At 38.8% G+C, this 11,859-nt stretch overlaps 1 long non-coding RNA gene across 1 annotated transcript; it reads left to right on the top strand.

Moving 5' to 3' along the window:
• Positions 1 to 4,506: 4,506 nt before the first annotated feature.
• LOC139574044 (uncharacterized) lies at positions 4,507 to 10,355 on the top strand. Its single transcript, XR_011674697.1, has 3 exons — positions 4,507 to 5,084; positions 9,720 to 9,774; positions 9,939 to 10,355. It is a non-coding gene; the product is annotated as an uncharacterized lncRNA (long non-coding RNA).
• The last annotated feature ends 1,504 nt before the right edge of the window (positions 10,356 to 11,859 follow it).

Here is an 11,859-nt window from a genome sequence, read left to right as displayed (position 1 = left end):
CAATTAGAATTCCGAAAAATGCCGTAGTCATGTCGGAAAATGTTTTTCCGGGGTGTGATGTAATATGGAGAACCCAACAAGCCAGTCTATTCCCTATAATGTAACGTCCAACAGAAATAGCTTCAAATGTATAACTTCATATTAAACCAAATTGTTGGCACTTAATTTTCACCAAACTTACAAGCAAAAACGTGCTATCAGGACCCAGTTTACAGCTACATTAAAGTACTGTAAATCAAAGTTTTGGAAATACATAATGCCTTCTGACCAGATATCTAAGAATGTTAGCTATATTGCGTTATCTTAGCCAGCAAGCTAGTCAGCCAGCTAACATTAGTTATTTAGCCAACTAACATTAGCTATTAGCATAACCAGCCTAGCCAACCAGCACAGTTACGGTATGCAAGCTACAGTCCAAATATCAGAGACCAGTTAGAACACAACTAACACAGCACAACCAAAACATAACCACAGTTCAAAAGAGCAGAGACTTACAGGTTGATGGCTGGGGCCCATCCAATGGTAGCACAGAGTAGATCCTCCATATTATGTTAGAAATAGTGCATTGTGGGTAGTTTTGAATATATCTGGAAATAACCACAAAACATAACTATGTTTGTACTTATAGGTAACCAGATTGTGACTGGTTACCTATAACCAGTCACAAGGGGTGTATGGTTAGGCTGAAATAATAAAGACATTTTTAAAAAATAACAATGAAATGTATTACATTTTGTATATTTTTTAAATATAACAACCAAATATGGGGGATTGGAAATTATGCAGACAATTACATTGATAGAAGCATACACTACTGCTCCTAGAAGCTATTTTCTTATATTTTTGACCATTTGAATTGAAAAACTATCACAGTAAAGTACTTACCCAGAAATCATTTGATATTAAGATAAAAATGGCTGCTTTGGACTTTAAAAGTAACTAGATTTAAAAAAAAAATTATCGTAGGTATTCAAGGGAAACAAAATAACATGTAATATCATATGTAAATGCTCTGAGGCCAGGCTGGCTAATGACAAATGCAGCAAATCAATGTTTCAAATAAAATATGAAAGACATGCAACTAGCTTACTAGCTGTTCTGATCATTAATCCTTGCTAATCATTTGTCAGTCTGACTAGCCTAATGACTATATCCCACAATTATTCTACCTACTGTAGGCTAATGTTTAATGATAATCTATTGAATGTAGTAGATAATTGGCTGGCATGTAACATTAGCAGAAGATTAAAGTGATGAGTTTAGATATTCTAGTGATATATTCTGGCCAGAAGAGAGTGCTCCATACTCCAGGCCTACTGTTGCTTCTTGTACCATCAGTGACACAAAAGTAGCATAAAACAAGCTAATGATAGGAAACATAGAGTTTGCTATTCACATCCAAAGCTGATAATAGAGATCCATTTAAATTACTAGAGGGGCTATCTCATAAACCCTTCAAGTTACAGAATACGGTGAAAATGACAGAGAGAAATCATAACCAGCCTAATTGGAATTAATGGCACCAGAGGCATTATCCTGATTTTACTAATAAAAGTAAGGCGTGTGATACATCCTAAATTGTGCAATAGAATATTATCATATAATTATACAGAAAATACAGTTTATACAGGTTTTGTAAAACATTTCTCTATACAGTGCCTTCAGAAAGTATTCATACCCCTTGACATTCTCCACATTTTGTTGTGTTATAGCCTGAATACAAATGTATTAAATAATATTTTTTTCCTCAACCATCTACACACAATAACCCTTAATGACAAAGTGGCTAAAAACTTGTTTTCATTCTAGTGAATGTATTGAAAATGAAATACAGAAATATCTCATTTACATAAGTATTCAAACTGAGTCAATAATTTGTAGATGTACCTGTGGCAGCGATTACAGCTCAGAGTCTTCCTGGGTAACTCTCTTAGAGCTTTCCACACCGGGATTGTGCAACATTTGCCTATTATTCCATTCAAAATTCTTCAAGCTCTGTCAAATTGGTTGTTGATCATTGCTAGACAACTATTTTCAGGTCTTGCTATAGATTTTCAAGTAGATTTAAGTCAAAACTGTAACCCAGACACTCAGGAACGTTCACTGTCTTCTTGGTAAGCAACTCCACTGTAGATTTGGCCTTGTGTTTAAGGTTATTGTTCTGTTGAAAGTTGATTTTAATTTCTGGTGAAAAGCAGACTGAACCAGGTTTTCCTCTAAGTGTTTGCCTGTGCTTAGCTCCATTCCACAATTGTTTTATAATGAAAAACTCCCCAGTCCATAACGATTACAAGCATACCCATAACATGATGCAGCCACCACTATGCTTGAAAAAATAGAGAGTGGTACTCTGTAATGTGTTGTATTGGATTTGCCAAACATAACACTGTATTCAGGACTAAAAAGTTAATTGTTTTGCCACCTTTTTTGCAGTATTACTTTAGGGCCTTGTTGCAAACAGGATGCATGTTTTGGAATATTTGTATTCTGTACAAGCTTCCTTCTTTTTACTCTGTCAAATAGCTTAGTATTGTGGAGTAACTACAATGTTGTTGATCCATCGGCAGTTTCCTCATATCACAGCCATTTCTCCTGTCACCGCCATACAACTCTGTAACTCATGGTGAAATCCCTGAGCGGTTTCCTTCCTCTCCGGCAACTGAGTTAGGAAGGACGTCTGTATCCTTGTAGTAACTGAGTGTATTGATACACCATCCAAAGAGTAAATAATAACTTCACCATGCTCAAAGGGATAATCAATGTATGCTTTTTTATGTACCTTTGAGGCATTGGAAAACCTCCCTGATTGTAATGATTGAATCTGTGTTTGCAATTCAATGCTCGACCTTACACCGTACATACGGTGCATTCAGAAAGTATTTAGACCCCTTAAATTTTTCCACATTTTGTTACGTTACAGCCGTATTCTAATTTTTTTTTATCCTCATCAGTCTTCACACAATTCCCCATAATGACGAAGCGAAACTGTTTCTTTTTACATTTTAGCAGAAAATACATAGAGTTGAAGTCGGAAGTTTACATACACCTAAGCCAAATGCATTTAAACTCAGTTTTTCACAATTCCTGACATTTAATCCTAGTAAATATTCCCGGTTTCAGGTCAGTTAGGTTCACCACTTTATTTTTTAGAATGTGAAATGTCAGAATAATAGTAGAGAGAAGGGTTCATTTCAGCTTTTATTTCTTCCATCACATTCCCAGTGGGTCAGAAGTTTACATACACTCAATTAGTATTTGGTAGCATTGCCTTTAAATTGTTTAACTTGGGTCAAACGTTACGGGTAGCCTTCCACAACCTTCCCACAATAAGTTGGGTGAATTTTGGCCCATTCCTCCTGACAGAGCTGGTGTAACTGAGTCAGGTTTGTAGGCCTCCTTGCTCGCACACACTTTTTCAGTTCTGCTCACAAATCTTCTACAGGACTGAGGTCAGGGCTTTGTGATGGCCACTCCAATACCTTGACTATGTTGTCCTAAAGCCATGTTGCCATAACTTTGGAAGTATGCTTGGGGTCATTGTCCATTTGGAAGACTTTACCTTCCTGACTGATGTCTTGAGATGTTGCTTCAATATATAAAAATTATTTTCTCTCCTCATGATGCCATCTATTTTGTGAAGTGCACCAGTCCCTCCTGCAGCAAAGCACCCCCACAACATGATGCTGCCACACCCGTGCTTCACGGTTGGGATGGTGTTCTTCGGCTTGCAAGCCTCCCCCTTTTTCCTCCAAACATAACCATGGTAATTATGGCCAAACAGTTCTATTTCTGTTTCATCAGACCACAGGGCATTTCTCCAAAAAGTACAATCTTTGTCCCCATGTGCAGTTGCAAACCGTAGTCAGGCTTTTTTATGGTGGTTTTGGAGCAGTGGCTTCTTCCTTTCTGAGCGGCCTTTCAGGTTATTTCGATATAGGACTCGTTTTACTGTGGATATAGATACTTTTGTACCTGTTTCCCCCAGCATCTTCACAAGGTCCTTTGCTGTTGTTCTGGAATTGATTTACACTTTTCGCACCAAAGTACGTTCATCTCTAGGAGACAGAACGCGTCTCCTTCCTGAGCGGTATGACGGCTGCGTAGTCCCATGGTGTTTATACTTGCGTACTGTTGTTTGTACAGATGAACGTGGTACCTTCAGGCGTTTGGAAATTGCTCCCAAGGATGAACCAGACTTGTGGAGGTCTACCATTTCTTTCTGTGTTCTTGGCTGATTGGTTTAGATTTTCCCATGATGTCAACGATTTAGGAACTGAGTTTGAAGGTAGGCCCTGAAATACATCCACAGGAACACCTCCAATTGACTCAAATTATGTAAATTAGCCTATCAGAAGCTTCTAAAGCCATGGCATCATTTTATGGAATTTTCCAAGCTGTTTAAAGGCACAGTCAACTTAGTGTATGTAAACTTCTGACCCACTGGAATTGTGATACAGTGAGTTATACGTGAAATATTGTCTGTAAACAATTGTTGGAAAAATGACTTGTGTCATGCACAAAGTAGATGTCCTAACCGACTTGCCAAAACTATAGTTTGTTAACAAGACATTTGTGTGTCTTGTGGTTGAAAAACAAGTTTTAATGACTCCAACCTAAGTGTATGTAAACTTCCGACTTCAACTGTAGGTATTCAGTCACTTTGCTATGAGACTCAAAATTTAGTTAAGGTGCATCCTGTTTCTATGGATCATCCTTGAGATGTTTCTACAAATTGATTGGAGTCCACCTGCGATAAATTCAATTGATTGGACATGATTTGGAAAGGCACACACCTGTCTATATAAGGTCCCACAGTTGACAGAGCTCCGAGACAGGATTGTGTTGAGGCACAGATCTGGGAAATGTTTTTATAAAATAGCAGGTTGCTCTGCATCAATCGCAAAATGGGTAGAATTGCACCATGGCATATTGTGTAGAATTGCAGGAAATTTACTTTAAAACTTATACATTTCTGTCCACAGTCAAGAGGGGGGCCACCGAAATGCTTTGATATTTCACCATCCCATTACAGTCCCGAAGTGCAATTTCAACTGTCCCAAACTGAATTTTAACCATCCCAAAATGTAAATACTATTTTTGTTGTAACATTTTAATATATCAACATTGGTCTAGGTCATTTGCAGTCATTTTAAAATTATTTTTGTTTTTCTGAGACCGATACTGACTGTCTATATTACATAAACTTAATTTGTTAAGAAAAAAACTTTTTGCATCTTAATGAAAACAGAAACATCCAATATATTATTAATAATGATCATTTCTTAATTGAATATGCTAACCTCATGTATGCAAAATATCTAAGAGAGAACAATGTTATTGTGAACTGGCTACTGAATATACTTAAGTTAGAGATATTACAGTGCCCCACCAGCTGCCCCATTAAATCACATAACACGACAACATACAATAAAGAACGTGTGTGTGTTCCCCCAAACATCACTTTCTCTGCTTCACCCATTGAAGAATGGTCACCTTGACCTTTTTAAACGCCACCACTTGATAACAGTCCTCTATGCCTTGTAGTCCTCAGTCTCCGGGCCATAGATGGAGATCAGCAGCAGACTGTTCATCATGCTGGTGGACAGGCTGAACCTCTAGTCGGACTTGATGCTCATCATGGCTGAGAACCCTCACTCACAGCAGGATGAGCTCATGGAAAAGACTAGCATTATCTCTAGCATTACCCTAATGTGTGAAAACTGATCTGGCCTCCCAACAGTCCCTTGCAGTAAGCACTACCACAACACCTGCGGCTGAAGGGGCGGTGGACAACTAATTTGAGCTCCAGACACTCAAGCATTGCATCTGTGGAGGACTTGAAGTCCTCACATTTAACTAGGCAAGTCAGTTAAGAACTAATTCTTATTTTACAATGACAACCTAGGAACAGTGGGTTAACTCCCTTGTTCAGAGATAGAACAATAGACTTTTACCTTGTCAGCTCAGGGATTCGATCTAGCAACCTATTGGTTCCTGGGCAATGCTCTAAGCACTAGGCTACCGGCCACCTACCTGCCTACAGGATGTGGCTAAAGTGGTCTGTGAACAACCTTTGAAGACTGGTAGCATTGCTTGTAGATGCCGTTTAGAGTAAGTTTCAGTTCAGAGAGCATAAGCAAGACCTTGACACTGTCCAGGTTAAAAAGCTCAAGGTGATGTTCCACACACCAGATGCTTACCAGTGACTCGCACAGCTCTTGTTTAATTTTTGTGCCAAGAAAACAATTTCATGAAACTCCCGACAAACAGTCATTGTGCTGAAGTTTCTTCCAGTGGCAGTTTGGAACTCGGTAGTGAGTGTTGAAACTGAGGATTTGTATGTTCTACTTGCTTCAGCACTCAGCGGTCCTGTTCTGTGAGCTTGTGTGGCCTACCACTTCACAGCTGAGCCCTTGTTACTCATAGATGTTTCCACTTCACAACAGCAACTACAGCTGACCGGGGCAGCTCTAGCAGGGCAGAAATGTTACAATCTGACTTATTGGAAAGATGGCATTCTATGGCGGTGCCACATTGAAAGTCACTGAGCTCTTCAGTAAGACCATTCTACTGCCAATCTTAGTCTATAGAGATTGCATGGCAGTCTGCTAGATTTTATATACCTGTCAGCAATGGGTGTGGCTGAAATAGTTGAATTCACTAATTTGAAGGGATGTCCACATACTTTTTTGTATATATAGTGTATCTTGGGAGGAGTCTGACGTTAGAGTGAAGAATCTTCTCAGTCATACAATGACTTCTGAGTGGTGCAGCGGTCTAAGGCACTGCATCTCAGTGCAATAGGCATCACTACAGTCTCTGGTTTGATCCAAGCTGTATCACATTCGGCCGTGATTGGGAGTCTCATAGGGTGGCGCACAATTGACCGGGATAGGCCGTCATTGTAAATAAGAATTAACTTGCCTAGTTAAATAAAGGTAAAAAAAAATTAAGAATTAAAAAAAAGATTCCAATGAAAGAGCAGCAATCCTAGTAATTTGTATAGGTTTGTCCTAGTCCAACCTGTTCATTTGGTGGAGCTTCACCAGCTTGGGAAAACCTCTTCTTTAGCAATGTTGAAGAGCTTGTCCATTTGGTCTTTTGCCGCCAGGTCCATCTTGTCCAACCTCATCGTCAGAGGGGCTCTTTCTGGATATGTGTTTGCTGCCAGAGACCCCTCACAATCTTTAAGTGCTGTTGTGGCAGCATGTTCTTTCTGGGTTCTCACCCTTACCTTTTCCCCACTGACGCCATGGTACATGCTTTCGTCGGTACTGCTCTGCAGGTTTCAAAGTACATCAGGGCAGCCTCGTCCTCATAACAAGCAAAGTCCAAGTTCCTCTTCCAATCTGGCAGCCATTTCCTCCTCCTTTTGGCCTAGTATCTGTTGGTCTTTTCAGTGGGCATTGATGGCACCTAGAATTAAGGAAGAAAATAAATAACAATATTCTGGTTATTAAACTTTAATTCTAATTCTATAATTTCTCCATAGGTGTAGCATAAATTGGCATGCAGTAACTGTTAGGGGTTGCAAACACTGTATTAGAATTGTATACAATTTAGGAATTGCATGAGTTAAAATGCCAGTCAAACTTGACAAAGATAATTACAAATTCGAACAAAACGCCAAAACATTGATTCTGCATAGCAAAATTGGTGTAGCTTGAAGAGCGCTATCCAAACACAGAATAATACTTGTTTCTCCACTTGACACCACAGGGTGGCATCAGAAACACGTCGAGATGATGCCCACATCGGGGCTTGACATTTCGGCGCCATTCATCATAGCTCAAATGTAGCTACCATACATGTGGGCTAGTAAGCAAATATGTCTCTGTGTAGCTAGCTAAGTTAGTTAACGTTAGTCAGCTATACTCAGGATGAGGCTGGTCAAACCTACCTTATCTACTTGGCCTAGCTAAGCCAAACGTTAAGTTGTCATGACCTGAGTGTTTGAACTGACATGAGGATCTGACATGAGCTGCAACTCTTATCATGTCGGCAGTGATTGTGGTGCACCTTCTGTCCCCTCTGTCTGTTCCACTCTCTTTTAAAAAATCGTAAAATTCAATGTTCTCTGCTTCCACTTGTTGAATGGGCGGAAAGCGGGTTACCATTAGCCACAAAGTCAGATTCCACTAGCCTGAATGACGAGACCCACGTAATTAGACAGCGAGAAAGAGCTGAGAGAGCTGTCAACCATAACTTAAATAATTACATATGCGATGCCTGCCAGTCATGTCGTTGTCAAAAGGCAGTAAGGTATGGGATTATAATGATGACAGAACTATGTGAGTTTGTATTTTAATTTCGTGTTCGCACATTGAGATTCTTGGTTGCAAGTACGACATACAAATGTTTAAGAATTAACAAAGGTCGCAAACTTGTAACGTGACATTTAAATACATTCAATAAGATTTGCAAGTATAATTTATTTTCAGAATTATTACGGGTCCATTTACGAGTATAAATATTCTGCTGTGAATCAAAAAAACACTTGCAGTTTTTGAATCTGCGCACGCTCTGAGTTCTGTCACTGTTGTCACGTTACGAAGAGATTCGTAAGCTTATAAAAAGTTTTGTATGTTCTGGGGCAGTACCTTTAACTCCTGACCAATCAGTTCCCTCTGCCAAAACCACAGCTGCCTAACCATTGCCTGTTGTCACACTTTGATCCGTTTCACCTGTCTTTGTGATTGTCTCCATCCCCCTCCAGGTGTCGCCCATCTTCCCCATTATCCCCTGTGTATTTATATCTGTGTTCTGTTTGTCTGTTGCCAATTAATTTTGTTTGTAGAACCTACCAGTGTTTGTTTCCCTGCTCATGCATATTTTTGCGCCTGTTTTCTAGTCTTTCCCAGTTTTGACCCCTGCTTACCCTGAGACTGCCTGCCTTCTGGACCCTTACACCCTCTCTGGATTGTTGACCCCTGCCTGCCTTGACCTATTGTTGCCTGCCCCTGTTTAAAGAATACACTTTTGTTTCTTCAACACTGTCTGCATCTGGGTCATAACTTAAATGTGATGTTTTGCTCCATCAAACAAATCTCAGGAACTAGCTACCCACATGAGCAAGAGAGGGTGATGAAAATTAAACCAAAACAATCTACTTGACAGTAGTCTCTCTTTTATCTGTGTTCATATTCTTTTGTGAAAATACATGACAGTATATTTAATATGGTAAACAAACTAATGATACATTTCAGACGAACTCCAGACCAGCCATTGCATTGACAGCCACTATTGTGTTAGCTGGCTGGCCTCTGACATTGACCCTAGCTTAAATATCAACTGGCTAGCTTTAACAGACAGCTTTATATGTGAGGGGAAAACAAATATATTTGCTAGTCAACCACCTGATTTGATAAAGTTGACTATAAATACCATTAGCTTGCTAGATGGCTAGCTAAATTGAAACTGCTGGGTGAAAGCTAGCTCGCTAACTCCCACCATCATCACTTCAGTTTAGCCAATGTTAGCTAGGTTTCTAGAAAATAAACATATTTGCTATTTATATTTTAAAGACTTGTAACTGACTTTTCAACACTCATTCCACTGCCTGTTTATTGATTAATTGATGACTTAAAAAGTTGGCAAAACAATGTTTGGGTATCATTTGGCTGATGTCCACATTTACTTGAGTGTTTAATTAGCCTAGTTAGCCAAGTTACTGACTGACTAGGCTTAATGTTATTCATGTTTTTGTTATTGCATTTCAGGTGGAGAGGGAGTAAGATCACTGGAAAGCAGCCAGACCACCACAGGACCCTAGAGGTATTACAGTCAATGCTTATGAACTGGATATTGTATTTGAATTGCCCATTTATATCAATGACACTAACAAAATTGTTGGATTGTTCAGCAACATGTACAGTAAATGCTAACTAGGCTTTGGTGGTTAAACTTACATAATGTATATATTGTCATCTTCACATCAGGCAATTGCGTGCTGTGACAAGGACCTGGATGGTGACACACATCTGCTTCAAGATACCTGCCTGAATACTGGGCCTTCAGTGGTACCTTCCGTTTGATTACAGCAAGAGTGTCCTTATCTCTCTCGTAGCCATTTAACATGTACTGTATGTAACCACTCAAATTCATACAAACTGCTATGAACACAAGAACTGACTTATATTCACTTGTCTCTGGCTGTGTTTAGACAGGCAGCCCAATTCAGATTTTTTCCCCCACTAATTGGTCTTTTGATCAATCACATCTTTTTAAGAGCGGATCTGATTCGTCAAAACACCAATTAGTAAAACAAGGGGGTCTAGGCTTGGGTTGTGCTGTCTGTTAGAAAAGTAGACTATCCATCAACCAATAAAAAAAGACGTGTTTTTCCTCAACAAACAGCTGCGTTGGACATGCGTTTCATTCATTTTGGTTTAAAGGTACAGTGCATTCGGAAAGTATTCAGACCCCTTGACTTTTTGTAAACTGTTTTACATATTCGTAAGTTTGATCAAGTTGTCACCAGTTTACTTTTAGCTAGCTAATTAATTTGCAGTATTTGGAAATTAATCAATAAACAGGCACTGGAATTAAGTGGTTTATAAGTGTTCAAAAGTCAGTAACAAGTCTTTAAAATATATCTAGCAAATATGTTTTATTTTCTACAAACCTAGCTAACATTAGCTACACTGCAGGGATGATGGTGGGAGTTAGCGAGCTAGCTTTCCCCCAGCAGTTTCAATTTAGCTATCTAGTTAGCTAATGGCATTTATAATCAACTTTATCAATCAAGATGGTTAATTAGCAAATATATTTGTTTTCCCCTCTCATCTAATGCTGCCTAATAAAGCTAGCCAGTTGATAGTAAAGCTAGGATGAATGTCAGAGGCCGGCTAGCTAACGCAATAGTGGCTGTCAATACAATGGCTGATCTGGAGTTTGTCTGAAGTGTACCATTATATTTCACTTGATAAGCAAACTACTGTCTTGCCTTTTCATAAAACAATATATGAACACATATGAAAGAGATGATTACTTTCAGGTAGATCGTTTGGTTTAATATACCTCATTCTCTCTTTCTCATGTGGAAAGTTAATTCCTGAGATTTGATTGATGGAACAATCCAGGCAATGGTTAGGCCGCTGTGGTTTTGGCAGAGGGAACTGATTGGTCAGGAGTAAATGGTCCCGCCTCCAGAGTGCAAATAACATTTTTACTTGCGAATCTCTTTCTACAAACTTTTTACAAACTTACGAATCTCTTGGTAACATGACAACAGTGACAGAACTCCGAGTGCATGCAGATTCAAAATCTGCAAGTGAATTTTTGATTCACAGCAGAATATTCATACTCATAAATAGACTTGCAATAATTCTGAAAATAAATTAGACTTGCAAATCTTACTGAATGTATTGAAATGTCAAGATACAGCTTGCGACCGTTGTTAAATCTTTCAAACATCACGAAACAAGCTTCTGAAATTAAATTACAGATTTACGAATCATACTTGCAACCACAAATCTCAATGTGCGACCATGAAATTCAAAATACGAACTCACATAGTTCTGTCATCATTATAATCCTATAGTAAGGCACAATCCTATTGTTGTATATTGAGATATTTCCTCTTTTTAAGTTTCTACCATTTGGCTGTTTATCCATCTCTGTCGCATTATAAAAACTGCACGTTTGTTAATGGTGGTCTCACATAATAGCATTTTTGGAACATTCACGCAGATGGCCGAGAAAAGTGAACACACTGCTGTGCTTGTAATGTGAACTATTTATAGTTGATTAACTTTTAAGCTAAACGTTGTGATCTGTTTCATGAGCCCCGTCTTTGTGTTTAAACATTTTAGTATGGAACCACTGTTGTATACATTTGCTATTTTTCTGGCCTATCGT

This window comes from Salvelinus alpinus, chromosome 4, assembly GCF_045679555.1.
Source record: "Salvelinus alpinus chromosome 4, SLU_Salpinus.1, whole genome shotgun sequence".
NCBI classification, from domain to species: Eukaryota; Metazoa; Chordata; class Actinopteri; order Salmoniformes; family Salmonidae; genus Salvelinus; species Salvelinus alpinus.
Note: the sequence above shows the minus strand (reverse complement) of the source record. Positions and strands in the feature narration are given on the sequence as shown.